Source organism: Pieris napi, chromosome 19 (assembly GCF_905475465.1).
Source record: "Pieris napi chromosome 19, ilPieNapi1.2, whole genome shotgun sequence".
Taxonomy (NCBI): Eukaryota; Metazoa; Arthropoda; class Insecta; order Lepidoptera; family Pieridae; genus Pieris; species Pieris napi.
The window spans coordinates 3,803,445-3,819,538 of NC_062252.1; the positions used below are offsets into that span (position 1 = coordinate 3,803,445).

The 16,094-nt window shown below is 31.7% G+C and overlaps 1 protein-coding gene across 1 annotated transcript in view; it reads right to left on the minus strand.

Moving 5' to 3' along the window:
- LOC125059368 (protein O-mannosyl-transferase TMTC1-like) overlaps positions 1 to 15,737 on the minus strand; it is a 119,295-nt gene extending 103,558 nt beyond the window's left edge. Inside the window, exon 1 of the mRNA XM_047663766.1 lies at positions 15,606 to 15,737. The gene's annotated coding sequence lies outside the window, so the exon portion shown is untranslated. The remainder of the gene's footprint in view (positions 1 to 15,605) is intronic.
- Positions 15,738 to 16,094: the final 357 nt, after the last annotated feature.

The window sequence follows — 16,094 nt, forward strand, 5'->3', positions numbered from 1 at the left end:
AAATGAGCCGTATCGAGTGCACGTGGACATAGGCGCGGCCGATTCGAGGTAATCGATGGACAAATAGACAAATATTTGACATCGCGATTGTGCTGCGGTGGATGGCAACGTTTACTGTGTTCACTTGAATAAACTGCAGTAAACTGGCTAAATCTAGTTCAATGTCAACACTTTTTCAGATGATATAAACATAATCATAAACCAATTATTTTTTAGGTTTTTGATAATTTTAAAAGATTACGTCATTATTAAATAATTAAGCTTGATGTGCCTTTTACACTACGATTGTTGTCTTCATTATACGTTCCTGTGTGTTAATTGAGCATATAAAAAACATAAAAATAGTAATCGAGTACCATAAGGATTTATGTTTTATTATTCATAATACTCTAGTCCCCTACCATTGTGTCCAGGGACTTTTTCTATCTCTCAAATTTTTCAAAAAAAATTAATATAATTTTATGTTATTATATTAAATATTAGTATACGACCTCCGGTGGAGTAAAGGCCTACTCTAAATTCTTACATTTATCTCTTTATATCTCATCTTCGCTACTATTTTCCAATTGCACATATATAAAAATATATTGGACCAACCAAAGTTTTACAGACAACCTTGAGAACCATATGCTTAATGACTAGGTCAATAGCGCTTTCAGTAAAAGTGGAAATGCTTTACTTCTCGTTTTGTGATTTTTACTTCATGTGAAATTTAAGCGTAAAAACAATTTATTTAAAACAGTCTGCGAAACTTTGGACTATGACTGAAAGATATAAATTATTTAAAAATGGTCACGTATCGTGTATATATATATACTAGCTGACCGGGCAAACGTTGTTTTGCCATGTATATCATTTATAATAAAAAATTGGGTTTGATCGTAGAGGGGTGAAAGTTAGAGGTTGTTTGTATTTTTTAATGTTGTATCATAAAAAAATAAAAACAGAAAAAAATATTTAGGGGTGGCTACCCTTAACATTTAGGGGGATGAAAAATAGATGTTGTCCGATTCTCAGCTATACCACACATATATATGCACTATATATGCACACAAAATTTCATGAGAATCAGTCAAGCCGTTTAGGAGGAGTTTAACTACAAACACCGCGACACGAGAATTTTATATATTAGATAATATAATATCACTTGAGGCAGAAATATTTCCATTCATTTTGCTTTGTCACTGAACAAAAACACCTTCTAAGCCGTACATACGACTAACAATTTTATGTTGGCGACAATAAGCGTCACTTTTACGTCAAGTCCACAATAAAAGAACTCATTAAACAAACGACTTATTAACGATAACGATTCATTGTTATTCTTATTTTCTATGACATGGCTAGGCCATTAGGTACATGCTATTTTAGTCGTTAACACTTTAAGATAAAGATCGAAGCCGTGTGCTTCCGTTAAGGAAATTAGCAGGTGCATTTTAAAATGATTGGTGGACGATTCATTTGTTCTATTTTTAAATTCGAGTGTATTTAAAGCTGTATTTTTAGTATCTATTAATTCAAATCTATCTATAGTGTCTATTTTATTCTATCTAATTTTGTAATGCTAGCATTTTAAATCAGGTTAGAGATCACTTGATCAGGTCATTGTTTATTTTATTAATAATAGTTACGGAATTATACTGACGCAAGTGTTTAGTTCTTCAGAAGAATTTTTAGGAATTTTTACAATAAAATAAAGAAAAGCATGGTTGTCTATATGTGTAAAGCAATTTATATGTGATTTTTAATCTGCGTGGGTAACTAAACGTACTCATATAGGTACTCATATCTGAGTATTGTGGTCTTCTGTATAGTAAGATCTGGCGGAAATAATTTTCCTCTACCGATTTAAGTTCTGCGCTTCTTTTACAACCGTGTATATCTTAGACTTGATCAGTCCATCTCATTGGCGAAAGTCCACACGATCTTTTGCATTCGGTGTTACCAATCACGATGACCTTCTCTAAGGGCGTCGAGAATCGCCCCTACGTATTGTGTGACCTAAGTTTTAAATGATGCGTTGTCAGCATATAGCTGATAAACGGGTTTTAAAATGGAGCTGGGTAGGATCGATGCATTGGAGCATTTAGCGGTCCACGGTATTCTTAACATTGCAAAAGCGCAAAGGCTTTCTCGGTCTAAGATTTACCACGTATCTGCTCCATAGAGGAAGATAGGAAATACAAATCGAGTTATGCATATAATTCAATATTCAATTTGTTAAATAGCTTTTATTTAAAAGAACCAAAATTGTTCGAAGAAAGTCCTTTGCTATACTAGTAGAAGATTATTGAAAAACGGTTATTAAATTACTTTCGTCCTACCAACTGAATATTTTATTTAAATGAAACAAAAAGCACGTGGAGACTCAATTTCAAGTGACAAAAATCGATAATGTGATGTGATATTATCGATGCTTGCTTACTTATTTATTCTGAAGGTGTAGCAACCAAAAGTAGGCCTTCTAAACTAAAGAATGCCACCGTTGCGTTTATCGAAGTAAATGTATTTTATCTATAAAGTAGATAAGATTTTAACTATTAATGTTCAGAGGAAGTTAGAAAAAGCTATAGAGGCAATATTCCAAAACACAAAAGCCGCGGCAAGGGGGGAGAATCCTCCCACCATCACCACCAAAAACCGCTCCAGTCAGGATGGATCCCTTGTCTGCATCCCGTATGCTATATGGTGCATTTTAGAACCACTTTGCCCTTTCATAATTTGCTTAGGACTACGACCCTATTTCTACAAGAGCTGGCTTTTATTACATTTGGCTTACTTAAAATTCATAAATTGATAGCAACCGTAGTCAACAATGAAAAGAGTGTGTCTCTCACTGAACCATTAAAAAAATTAAGCTAGTAAGTGCGAGTATTCTTTCTTGCTTATTATAAACAAGCAGATGTTCTTCGAACGATGTTGTAGAATTCAATTTGTATTTTATAAAAAATCTTTAGTATAAATGGAATTGAGTCACAGAAGCAAGTCGAAAAAAATGTATATATTTCGAACGAAGTATTTCTCAGAAAGAGATCTTTACAATAATTCTGATTCTGGAATAATAAGTATATTAATAGTATTGTCTTTGATTAACATAACTCATAACATTAAAAGAAAAACGCTTTTTACCGGATTAAAGTTATGTATTATTATAAATTTACAACTATTTGACATAATTTTAAATTTATCCGACGTTTCGCGTGCTTTACAGCGTGCGTGGTCACGGTGACTGAAGACAAAAGATGTTGAATGTCAAAAAGTATCACAGCTGCAGAGAAAGTTGCATTATCTGTATTTATTTCCCCGGAGTTGGTATCGACTAAAAGATGGAGGGTTTTGGCAAAAATGGCTCACGGTGTCCTCTATTTTCGCGGATTGTTTTTCTTTTTGAGATTTTAATTTGGATATTATTGGATCCCAGGTGTTTGACAATTTTAGGCCGTCTTCTCTATTGAAATTGGGGTGTTTTTTGATTTCAATGGCTTCGCGTACCAATCTTGGGAATTTAAAATTATGTCAAATAGTTGTAAATTTATAATAATACATAACTTTAATCCGGTAAAAAGCGTTTTTCTTTTAAGTATATTAATGATTACAAAGAGAGCTTTATTCTATTATTGTTTTATTTATTGGCAATTAATGTAAATTTAATATCGTGAGCGCAAGAAGTGCTAAACTACATAATATATACAATAACTTAGACATAGAGAATGGACAAAATAAAGCAGTTATAACATATGTAGACAATTAATTTAGTTAGTACGAAAGTTCTAAGCTCATGTATAATGTGATTAAAAAAGAAATTAAATTCATTGTTTACAGCATATGTGAAAAAGAATCAATTTAATGAGACACATACAGAAGTAGACTGACGTAATTAAATGAATTTATTCAACACAAACCCTTAAAAACCGCAGCTTTACCGAGCTTGCCATTTAATTCCGGGGGTTAAGCTCAGATGAACCCATAAATTTACTTTTAACCTCCCGTTTAATGTTCACGATAAGATGACCCGTTTTCATATTTGCTACATCGCTATTTTGTGTACTTAGCTTTATAATCATAAGCTTTCATGAAGGGACAATAAAATCCTTTGTTCGGTCTTAACGATTCTATCAAAATTATTACTTATACATCAAATTATGTTTTGATATATTTGTATGGTTCACTAAAATGAAGAACTTTAATCAAATTAAATTGAAATCCTTAGAGTAGTTTCCGCATCAAGAAGTCGTGCGACTTGGGCGCTTTCAAGAAAAGTGCGTTACATTCCCTGAAAGGTCAGCAACACATCCGCTTGGCCTCGGCCTTGCAGGTGTCCGTGGTCGGCGGTTACCACTTTATTTAAAACTCCTTCTCATTTGACTTTTGTCCCATAAAAAGTCATTGAACACCATTAAGTATTGATGGGTTTTCTCTATAAAATTATTTTATGAGTTTTAACTTCTAGAATTTCTATCCACAAACAATACTTAATGGAGTACGTAGCGAAAGCAGTATAAATCTCACCATGAAATATACTAATTGATAATAAAGTAATATTACTAAAAAAGCTGAATCTGGCCTTGTTCGTAATATTACCATGTTAAGTGGTTTAAGTCAAAGACAAAACGCAACACTTAAAAATCAGTAAAATATTTTTTTCAGTTCAGTTAAATATTTGTTTTGTAGCTATAAGCTTTAAGCTACATGCCCCTCAAGCTCCTGCTTCAGTGTTTAAGGTGTGTGAATTAGTATTATCTACTGTTATAGGGCGGTGCTAAAATGAACTTAAAGGACTGCTAAAAGGACTTAAATTCACTTCACGTAGTGCTTTAGCCAAATATACTAATGTATTAGTTTGTAAATATTTATACGTTGTCTGTTATTATTGAATTCCTATCATCTCATATGTGTCTTTCATTGTACTGGTTTAAATACTGCTAAGGCAAACAAAATATGTTTAAAAAAATGACTGAAATAAGACGAATATTTCAACATTTCGGGGTTGATTCAGTTTTATATGTATAAATCTTCTGTACGTGGGTTTGTAATTAAACTACTAAGCAGCTGTCAAGTGGATTCGGGAGGTTTAGAAGATCAGAAATGTGTTCAGGACGTCTGCCAGGTCCGCTAGTCTGTTCAATGAAACATTATTAAAATGTCTTATAACTTGGGCGCCCTCCCCAAGACTAGGGTTGTCAAAAGCGAGTATTACACGTTTACACACCGACACGCTGAGCTTTATCTTGTTTAGTCAGACGGCGACCCTCCGACATATTTGATTACAATTGAAATACGCGTTACTAACCCTATGTTAACCCTTTCATATAAGCGTGTAAGCCTTTCCGAGTTCTGCTTTGTAATCAAGTGTATTGTTCACTAATTATGTCACATATTGTATTGGACGGTTTTTTAACTTAAGCAAATGACGTGTTAATATTTTTTTTATATTTTATAGAACGGGGAACAAACGGGCAGAAGGCTCACCTGATGTTAAGTGATACCGCCGCCCATGGACACTCTCAATGCCAGAGGGCTTCGCCAGTGCGTTGCCGGCCTTTTAAGAATTGGTACGCTCTTTTCTTGAAGGACCGTAAGTCGAATTATAATTAATTAGTTATAATGTATTAATTATTATACCTAGGGAATGTCTATTATAGACTTAACTGTGAAAGCATTATAGTACGTTGCATAAAAATTAGTGGAAAGCGAACTTAGTATAGGTATATATACGTTTACCTCAGACATACAAACACACTTAAGCTACAAATAATACTATGCGACAAACCTATTATTAATTTACTTCGCTGACGTAACTGTTTAAATTAAGCCATTAATACCATAAACAATTTACGAATAAATTAAATCACCTGTAAAAACACAATTAACTATAAGTCAAGTAAGAAAGATTTCGTTACGAAAGAATAACAGCTCATTGTTATTTTCATGAAAATGGCCTTTTGTTAGGCTAATGCACCTTTTCAAAGTTTTCTTTTTAAATATATTAGCAGGTATTTGACTACTACGCCTTTGTTCCCGTATTTGGATTATTATAATAAGAATAAAGGTATAGCAATATATGAAATTTCAGCAAAGAGTTTTGGCAAATTCAGATATAGAACTTGGAGAAAACCTATCAAGCTCTAAGAGACAAGATATTATTTAAAAATAAAGACTTCTAGATCGAGACAGCTGCTATTATGTGTAAGACTGCTCTTCTACCTGGGAGAAAGTAATACACTCACATACTAGTAGTTTTCTGTTCGACAGGAGAATGGCAAGCTCCTGTCCTCTCCTTGACAAACTCAGCCGAGACACGAAGGTTGGCATACCTTCGTGCCTCGAGTAACTACGGGTAAATAAAATATCCAAGGCAAATATAATAGTCTCGCCCCGCGGTAGGGCGATTAAAGAATGCAATTTTTAAGTAATAGGACGCAAACGGTCAGCAGTCTCATCTCGCGATGCCAGAAGGCTCGCAAGTGCGTTGCCGGCCATTTAAGAATTGGCACGCTCTTTTCTTGAAGGACCGTAAGTCGAATTGGTTCAGCTGGTGCCACATAGTTGTAGCAAAAACTGCCGAAAGAAACGCTCAGTTGTGAAACGACGGACATCGAGGTGATACGGATGGTATTTTGTATTCTGTCAACATGCCAAGTGTAACAACAAAAACCTATACAAAATATTATTCAAGTCTTATTCGTGCTAAGTTTTGATTATAAAGGCAACACAATAAGACTTGAAAAAATAATTGCACTGTGCAAATTCTAAATACAAATTAAGTCGAAGGCTATTGAAATACCAAACTTGCGCAAGCTAAATGGCTAGTAGCAATTTTCCGCCACTATTATGCTTGAAATTAGCTCGCATTGTTCACGATCGATTGCGAATACCGAACTGAATACATTGTTTTATTTTCGAATACTTTGTAAACGATATTTTGTTGGTTTCCGATTTTACTACGGCATCCCGACATTACTGTGAATCGATTACACTCAATTAGCCGCAGTTTAAAACTATCGGTTTTAATTTGTTACATTTTTATTTGAATTAAGACCGTTGAGATGTATAAAGTATCGATCAAGACTTTGTATGTAACTAAGACCCCTTTATTAATTAAAAAGTAATTGTAGTGTTATAACTAAAGAACTCTTCTGTCTCTTTTAATCACAGTGTAAACGTAATTTAACAGAAGAAGACGAAAGAGTAGTTTAATTGAAAGAGTGCAATTATATAAATTTGTTTGATTTTGATTCTAAATTTCTTCAGTTATGACAAGTAATAATTTAAAAAATAATCGTCTCATATATATAGATTTGAAAGCGTGTAATAAGGGTTATATTAATACTTACTACTCAACAATATCTATATATTATTTTAACAAAAGCATGTTTATACTTGATTATGTTTTCTACTATACTCTATCTAAAAATATTTCTGTAATGTCAGTCCATGCCTAAGCTTGACTGACTTGGTTTCAAATTACGGTTGCAATGAATTTCTTAATTTAATAAAAAAACAGAAAACAATACTAAAAAAGACTAAAATGAACTGCGTAAGTGCGTAGTGCGTCGTAGCATTGCTACGCAAATTAAAGATTTATGTACGCACGTTTTAATTACAGTTCACCGTAATAATTTATGGTAATTGTTATAGAAAGGTTAATGACTTCAATAATTTTCTGTATTCCTGGTATATAACGGTTAACACTAAAACTCCTGTTATATATTTTTTTTTAATTTAGTATTATAATCACGTTATTCGTGTAGTGTCGTAAAATTTTTAAGTATTTTTAAGACTCACAATTCTCAACAAAAAATAAACGCTGTCTATGAAAGATAAATCAATGTGTTTGTATATACAGGTTTATTCAAAAAAAGAATAAAAAACACCGCACATTTTTGATGTAAGAATTCACATAAGGAAATAATAATAGTCCCGCGCTACAGCCCTAAATGGGTCTTGGATTCAGATTGCATTCATCTCTGCGATTATTTTAATTTTATAGTCAAGTATATGATCAGGTTCCTATGTCAGACGTCATAAATTTTTGGGTTCGAGACATGTCGGTTTCCTCACGATTGCCTTTACAATAAAAGCTCGCAAAGGGAAATTCCGTTTGTGCACATTCGAATGACCTTAGGATCGCACGTTTAGGCCAACACTGCTCTTGCAATAGCATCATTAAAATAATATTAATTAAAGATATTTGTAATATCTTTGTTTTGTCTCATATTTATTAATAATACTTGTGTTAAAACGTACAACATACACATCCCATTCTATTGCCCAATACATTAGCACAAATCCGAATAGTCAGCGTAGAATTGTTTATTATAAAAATATTTTTGTTTATTTTTGTATTTCTTGTTTTATTTGCAGTAGCATTTGTTTCTTTGTTGTTCATACTGTGTACTGTTAGTGTGTCTCAATATGATCAAATGTTTTTTTCAGATCTAACATTGCCTCATTACCCAATAAATTTGCTTTTAATCTAAATATATTTCTAATTATTATCATATACGGTTCTACTTAAGTAAAAAAAAATCAATGACGCTACAATCATTTTAGGTCTAGGCCTCAGATTTCTGTATCTGTTTCTCTATTAATTAATCTAATATGCAAGTGGGTGATCAGCCTTCTGTGCCTGAACCACGCCCTCGACTTTTTGGGTCTAAAACAAGCCGGTTTCCTCACGATGTTTTCCTTTACCGTTCGAGCGAATGTTAAATAACAAAAAACAAAGAATGTAAGTCCATTGTTGCACAGCCGGGGATCGAACCTACGACCTCAGGGATGAGAGTCGCACGCTGAAGCCACTAGGCCAACACTGTTCTCTACTTAAGTCACGAGGAGCTAATTCAATCAGCCTATATACGTAGAGTTAGTTCAGTTAATAGTTCCTATTATATGTATTAAGATTTTACTAGACAATGTAAAATAAACATAAAGACTATAAGATATCGACAGTTATACAGACAATACGAAATTCAACCCGTATCACCTCAATGTCCATCGTTACCTACCCAGTAAAACACTCATTTGATAGGCACTTTTTGCTAACCACCATGTGGAAACACCTGTTCATCGAAGTATTACCCAACCAATTCGACTTATTCAAAGACTTACGACGTTACAACCTTGGAGGAGTATGAGTGTCCATCTGCGGTCGTATCACTTATTAAGCTATTAAGTCCCAATAAATAGTAAAGAGTACCTCAAGATCAGATATTGTACTACATAATTTTGGCTTATATGATATAAAATGGTTAGGCCATACCTGATAATAATTGGACTATTCGACCGCATTTATGTATTTCACGACTACTATTTACATGCAGAGGTTCGATACATACTGTACACATTGAAACGGTATTTGATATATATATAAATCACCTGGGTCAAAATCATTCATGCTTCAATGACACAGTAAACACATGTAATGTAAATTAACTCATGTACAATGTACATGCTAGAATACATTGCTAAAATATATTTGAAATGGAAACTCATCAAAATCAAAATGTGTACACATATTGTAGGGTAAATATTCATTTAGTAAATTGTATTACATTCTTTAATAAGAATTTTGACGAATAAGGCTTCAAAAATTTACATGCGAAATGAATGTATATTATAGTATACATAATATCTCATAATAATCCCTGACTGAGCTCGTCAGAGCGCTTACTGCTGCAACTACAAGCTCTGGTCTTGATTCTTAGAAAAACAGTTACATCCTTGCGCCACTCACCAGTCTGATTAAGCAACTGTTTGTTAAGGAATTCAAGCTAAATAACTTTGTCTTAATACATGCAAAGATTATTACAATTTATATAGTGTAGAGATCTTGATTTCTGATACAAGAACAATAAATGTTTAAAATAACCTTTTCCTCTACTAGGTTTATTCGTGAGTGACCTGACCATACAATGTGCGATAAGTCGTATTAATCTAGTCGTTATAGTGCTACACCACCACCAGGTCCTATATAGACCAGTGCAGATAGCCTTCAAAATAAATAAAAAGTGAAAAAAATTACAGTAGGATGAAACCCATTAGAAAAGCAGGGTAATATGATCAAAATGAAAGGAAAAATAAATTACGGTCGATCTGAGGTCGGGAAGGGGTAGGGGGGGAGTTTTAAGGGTAAAAAACGGTTTATCTCGATTTCCGGCAAAACTAAAAGTCCTATCGAAGAAAGTTAAATGGAAAAGTTGTAGGTAATAAAAAGATCTAAAACTTTTGTATTCACACATTTTTCACATAACCTCAAAATTGGTGTGAAAAATTCAAAAAACCAAGTTTTTGGTTTTTTATTTTTATCTTTTACAAAAATTTTTTTTTTTAAACGAAATTTGGTGAAAAGTTACCTTATTATGTCCCAAATATACTGTAATTTATTTGATTAAAAATATTTATTTTTTCACCTTATTTTGAATTAATATCGAAAAAACACCCTAATTTTCAATCGAAAATTCTGACGTCAAAATTTCAGCTTTTTTCAAAAAGTTGGTGTGCTTTCAGTTCGTTGAAATCTCTACTTTTTTATGGTAAAAAAATATATATATATTACCATAGTAAATCTTCTCAGAAAATGCAAAACATCGTATGCAGTAACGCCCAGACCCGTCATACCCTTCCCTACTTCTCTATGAATCTTCTTTAAATTATAATTAGATGCCTATTTATTACTATTTTAAGATAACTTATATATACCTGAGTGACCTAAATAAAAATTTTTAGCCTTTAGATGGGCTAAAATTTTCGTATTTCATAGAGAAGTAGGGAAGGGTATGACGGGTCTGGGCGGTACTGCATACGATGTTTTGCATTTTCTGAGAAGATTTACTATGGTAGTATATATATATTTTTTTACCATAGGAAAGTAGAGATTTCAATGAACTGAAAGCACACCAATTTTTTTAAAAAAGCTGAAATTTTGACGTCAGAATTTTCGATTGAAAATTAGGATGTTTTTTCGATATTCATTCAAAATAAGGTGAAAAAATAAATATTTTTAATCAAATAAATTACAGTATATTTGGGACATAATAAGGTAAGTTTTCACCAAATTTCGTTTAAAAAAATAAATTTTTGTAAAAGATAAAAATAAAAAACCAAAAACTTGGTTTTTTGAATTTTTCACACCAATTTTGAGGTTATGTGAAAAATGTGTGAATACAAAAGTTTTAGATCTTTTTATTACCTTCAACTTTGCCATTTAACTTTCTTCGATAGGACTTTTAGTTTTGCCGGAAATCGAGATAAACCGTTTTTTACCCTTAAAACTCCCCCCCTTCCCCTTCCCGACCTCAGATCGACCGTAATTTATTTTTCCTTTCATTTTGATCATATTCCCCTGCTTTTCTAATGGGTTGCATCCTACTGTAATTTTTTTTGGTTTCAAAAATTATCGGCACTGGTCTAATAGTCCAACTCACTCACTAACAGATCAACTTTTATTTGTGTATTTCTTCCCAGAGCCTTAGATCCAAAAATCTACTCGATTATTCTATTTTTAAATTAATTATATTTGGTAAATTGTACATTGTTTAAGTACTATCCTAATCGTATATTAGCCAAATAAATCGGAAACAAAAGAGAGTAAGCCGGTTAAAAGAAAGGTATTTGTGAACAGTGAGCGTGGCATCCAGAGGCTTAAGGCGCTGAAGGTAATCCTTCCTTCAATCCGGACGCTCTCCCTAATTAACTATTTATCTATTGGAGGTTTATTTTAGACCTTTACTTAATTTAGCTAAGTAATAACCTATCAAATTAGTATTATCAAAGTGCTTCTAATTTTGAACTCACTATTCTGTGTTTACAGCAATTGCAATAACATTTATTGAAGTAGTTAGATCTGATTATATTTAATATAGCTGCCTTTTTCGTGGGTTTCAATTGTATAAAAGCAGTTAAAGGATTTATGGATTGTACATTTACATAAACTTCATATAAACATAAACTTAATTTAATAATAACGGACTTGTAAAGTTAAACACAGATTTTTTATAAACCTAAAACCGAATATACAAGATTTATCTGCGGCAACTCTATAAATATATAATTATAATTCGATATTCACTAATATATTAATATAGCAACATTATATAATAATTGATATTAGATATATTTAATATCCAAAACTATTTATGCTACATTAATTACAGTGAAGATGACTCGAGAGGTTGTTAGTGATAAATTACTCATTACCTAATGAGCTGTGGAATGGAATGTCCTTATAGCATATTAAATAATATAACGACATCTATATATTATATATAGAGTAATAGAAAGACATAGTAGATAGATAAAGACATACATTTATTCATTTTTATTAATATTACAATTAATAGAATCGATCAAAATTAATGTTAAGCCTTTAAGCCTGTTCCTTAGTAAAAGCGGAAAAGTTAGGTCTACAAACTTCTTATTATTGGTGCAGTAAAGTTTTATTTAGCACTTCTAAAATACGCCTTTTTAACTAAACAAATAAATCTATATGAAGATGACTGACAATTAAAATAAATTTATTTAAGAAGCTCCTTTTTGATCATTTTCTATCTGCCTCGTAGTTAGCTCTGTTGATATGATTGTATTTTAAATTTTTGTTTCTACATATTTTTATGTATTATTATTGTTATTTTATCTTTATATTTTACTTTATTTTATTTTATTTTATTTTATTTTAGTTATAGTAACGTGTTATTTTGAGTTTATTTTTAAATAATTTTTGCATTACTTGTACTTTACCTTCTGTAGGTGTTTCTTTTTCATTGTTCCACTTTAGGGTTGCCTAGAATAAATTCCTTGTTAGTGATAAGGCCGCCCGTTGCCTTATAACTTTTGTAACCTGTTTTTTACTTTTGTTATGTGTATGTTTTTGAATAAGGTAAAAATAAATAAATAATTAATTCAAATTACAAGTTGGTAAACGTGGCTTTACTTTTATAACACATAAGTGATTTTTTACGGACAAATGTTTTCAGAAAACAAATCAGTTTTTCGTTAGAAAGATGCTAATCTTAATATATTTGAGATTTTAGAAGTTATAAATGAAACTATTTTATTCACACAAAAAACCGTAGTATTTCTTTTATCTAACCCTTAGTCTATTGTTATTATTCGAAAGATGTCCTTCATGATATTATATTTACGTTGTGAAGGTTCTGTCTTGCGGTCGTAGAATACCGCGGGGAATGTGTACCACCTTCTGTATGTATTAAGTCCTCGTTTTTAGAGCCACCAATAACACTCCTAGGCTAAATTCTAGTAGATATAAGCACTCTAAATAAGAGATAGCGTAGACAGATCCATATACCTCTATAATTTAGCAACATAGTAAAACGGTATTAAGGTATTTGGTAAGCACAAACGCTTTTTGCTTCAAACGTCGCCAATATAGGGTTAGCACAGACGGCAATTATAAATAGACTTGTTCGTAATTACGACCAACGAGAACCCAGACATTACATAAATATAACTTGTAGTACAAATTACTTATAAACATGAACAAAATTTATTTATTCTGTTCCTTCTTCAGATTTATGATCACAGTATATATCAGTAACAGTTCGTATGTATACCATTATAACGAATATGAGTACAATATTAATATTAATATTTACGCTTTAATGTTAAAATTCTACGGTTTCGATATTTGTAAATATGTGAGGAACATGTATACTAACTTTTTTAGTATAGTAGTTTATTCTAAGAGTACATTGTCTTCACATATAATTATTTAACAAATGTAACAAAATATTGTAAACCTATTTTAAAGGAGTAAGTGTGGAGTTTCTTGCCCATTCTTCTCCACACGAAACTACCTTTTGGAAGGGGCAACTAGAATCTTCTTTATATTTTTTTTTTGACGTTCAAAAGTGCCATTTTAGATGGTCTAATTGAAATAAATGATTTGACTTTGACTTTGACTATTGTATCCTTACAATGAGATAAATGAGATTTTATTCTAATTTTACATATTTTTATTGAAATTACTTTATTTAATTTACCTTTTAACTGGGAATCGAACGCACGTTGTTTTAATGCAGCCCTTATTTAAACTATATTAAAACAAATTTGTTTTAATTTTCTATTTAGTAATTTTAATATTATTATTCTTACTATGTAGGCTAATAATGTTGTATATATTGTATATTTGTGGGTTAGAAATAAATACTTTATTCTAATTCGTATCTGAATAATCTTAATTATTAACGGAAGAACAGAAGCGCATCCTTCAAAGATAAATAGACCTCGGTGAGGAATAATTGTTCAAAGAATTCTATTTTATTGAGTTTGATTCGATTTTTCGACATTGTTTTATAATTATTCCAATTTTTATAACACACATTAGTATTATATTAATGATTTCACTATGTCCAATTAAATTTATAAAAAATGGTTAGAAGACACAAAAAAAAATATAAACGCTTGCTCTATTCCCCAGATTTCAGTATTTTTTTTATTTATATTTTTTTCAATAAATTCAGCCCAGACGTCAACTTTTTAGTCTTACACCGTTCGCTTCTTCACAATATTTTCGTCACCATATGATAAAGTTTATTTACTTAAAAAATGCGTTAATGCAAAAGCAGGGTTCAACTGAACGACTTTAGTGTTGAGAGACGAAATCCTAGCTATCAATTCTCGAAAGAGATAGAATATTTCAAATTATTGTATTTCTTACTAACACCTCATGGGCAAAACCCTTCCACTACTATTTTTTCCGTTCAGGCTGTTTAAACCAAACCAAATTTTCTTTATAAGATGGATGCTTCAAGCGGTGCTTTAATGGATCAACGAAGGTTATTTACAAATTTATTAGTAGATACTATATGTATCAAATTAATTCTTCCAACTTTAGAAATCTCTCATAGTTACTGGGTCCTCTTTAAAGAAAAGGTATGATGTTCAAATGTTATCTTAAAATTAAATATTACGTATTGAAAAGGTGGATTAGAAACCAGCCTACTGCTTTTCAGCAATCGAAATTCCGAGGTATTTTTTAGTTTGTAATAATACATAAATTATTATTTACTAAATAAAATTATTTTATTTCAGAAATGTATATATTTAATCCGAGTGCGGTAGGCTAATACGGTGAGCAATTTGCTCAGCGTATTAGTTATATTCCAGTGTTTATTATCGTATTTTGATTGTATTTATTACTATTTTTATTAATAATTTCCTTCACATAATTTACATTTGATAATCGCAATACAACGAGGAAATCCTGCATTAAAAGTACACTGCCAAGGGCACACAGGCTAAACCTAAATTTATTTTAGTTTTTTTGTTATTTATTATTATTATAATCACTATGTAAGTTAACAATATTATAAATACTTCCTCAACAATAAATTGAACATTTCATAATTCATATCTTGGGTTATGGAAAAATATTTAAAGTAGTCCACACTTTGGGCTCCACTCTCTTACTCACTCAACTTATTTTAAGCAAATTTTACCTTAAGAGAATCTTTTTGATAATTTTATTAATTTTACCTAGATTTCTAACGGAAACCAGTTATCATAACATAGGGCGGGCGGGCCGCCTAAACTAACTTTACCGAGATTTCAAACCTAATATTGCAAAAACAAAAAATATTACTTACCAATTCCTTATTTATTTCACATCTGATGTTAAAACACTTAACTTCGAGTCGTTAAAAAAATACGTCGCAACTCATGTTAACGTTCTCGATAGTAAGTATCGCGAGCAAGAGCGTAACCGGCCCCCAACGCGGTTTCCTATCGACTGATAAAGGATCCACATGGTCCGAAGAAGTGCCAAGCTGCAATGACCATTGCGCATGCGTAATGCAACCAGAATTCTACATCTCGGAACCAACAAATTTTACTTAACACACTGTTACACCATTAAAGGCTTTATTGCAACAATTTAAGGGTGATATATGTTCGTGGCTCTGTTATTATTTGTAAGAAAGTTGAACATATCCACAAGCTTGTTTGTGTTAAGTGAATTAGCCGCTAGCTTACGTTTTTATCGCATTATTTGACTTTGGCAGCGTGTGTAGAAAGGCTTCTATTGAACACATTGCAGTATTGAAATATTCTTTTTAGTGGCAACAATCAAAGGCAAG